This window comes from Diachasmimorpha longicaudata, unplaced genomic scaffold, assembly GCF_034640455.1.
Source record: "Diachasmimorpha longicaudata isolate KC_UGA_2023 unplaced genomic scaffold, iyDiaLong2 ctg00000137.1, whole genome shotgun sequence".
Taxonomy (NCBI): Eukaryota; Metazoa; Arthropoda; class Insecta; order Hymenoptera; family Braconidae; genus Diachasmimorpha; species Diachasmimorpha longicaudata.
The window spans coordinates 30,001-31,546 of record NW_026973948.1 but is presented as its reverse complement, the minus strand read 5'-3'; positions in this window follow the sequence as shown (position 1 = coordinate 31,546).

The window sequence follows — 1,546 nt, the reverse complement described above, 5'->3', positions numbered from 1 at the left end:
CTTCGGCCATCTGAACCGGCCGACAGTATGGATTTTTCCAACCCCCCCCTTGGCAGTGGGTAATGGCCTAAGTGTTTGTTATTATGTAAATAGAGTAGATTAATAGGCCATGCGAGGTTTCCGAAAACCATAACCTGGCAAGGTTGTTTTCATAATACCGCATTGAGTGTCCCTATCCAAAAATTGAGAAATCCATAAGTGTCCCTACCTACTTTGCGCCGAAGCAATACGAATCAAAAAGAACTACGAATGGGGACTTAGAATAATTTTTCATTTTTCCCAACTTTGAAAATAATCACTTGAAAAAAATCTTAGAATCCAAAGAATAGTATACTTGATCGTTCTACAAGTCGAAAATTGGAAAAATAAGTGATATTTTTGCTTGATGCTATTTTTGTCGGTATGCAAAATCGTTGTCAAGATTCTCAAACCTTAAAATCAGGCCAGCCGGCAAGTGGCGGGTGAAAATTTCAATCAATTCCCATTCCTCACATCAAACTATGCATATAACAATAGCTTTTATGCTGAATGACGGCTATCCGGCTGTCCCTATCCAAAAATTGAGAAATCCATAAGTGTCCCTACCTACTTTGCGCCGAAGCAATACGAATCAAAAAGAACTACGAATGGGGACTTAGAATAATTTTTCATTTTTCCCAACTTTGAAAATAATCACTTGAAAAAAATCTTAGAATCCAAAGAATAGTATACTTGATCGTTCTACAAGTCGAAAATTGGAAAAATAAGTGATATTTTTGCTTGATGCTATTTTTGTCGGTATGCAAAAATAGCATCACAGAATTTTTAATTGTAAAAAATATATATTCATATATAATTGAATGCATAAAATTAAACTAAATTCTATATAACTAATTTATAATTTACCAAGTAACCGATATTATTAATTTTTATTGATGACTTGAAACGTTGATCCTATTTTTGTTGGTATGCAAAAATAGCATCACAGAATTTTTAATTAAAAAAAATACATATTCATATATAATTGAATGCATAAAATTAAACTAGATTCCATACAACTATTTTATAGTTTATCAAGTAACCGATATTATTAATTTTCAATGATGTCTTGGAACGTTGATGCTATTTTTGTTGGTATGCAAAAATAGCATCACAGAATTTTTAATTGAAAAAAATTATATTCATATATAATTGAATGCATAAAATTAAACTAAATTCTATACAACTAATTTATATTTTATCAAGTAACCGACATTATTAATTTTCAATGGTGTCTTGGAACGTTGATCCTATTTTTGTTGGTATGCAAAAATAGCATCACAGAATTTTTAATTAAAAAAAATATATATTCATATATAATTGAATCCATAAAATTAAACTAAATTCTATACAACTATTTTATAGTTTATCAAGTAACCGATATTATTAATTTTCAATGATGTCTTGGAACGTTGATGCTATTTTTGTTGGTATGCAAAAATAGCATCACAGAATTTTTAATTGAAAAAAATATATATTCAGATATAATTGAATGCATAAAATTAAACTAAATTCTATACAACTAATT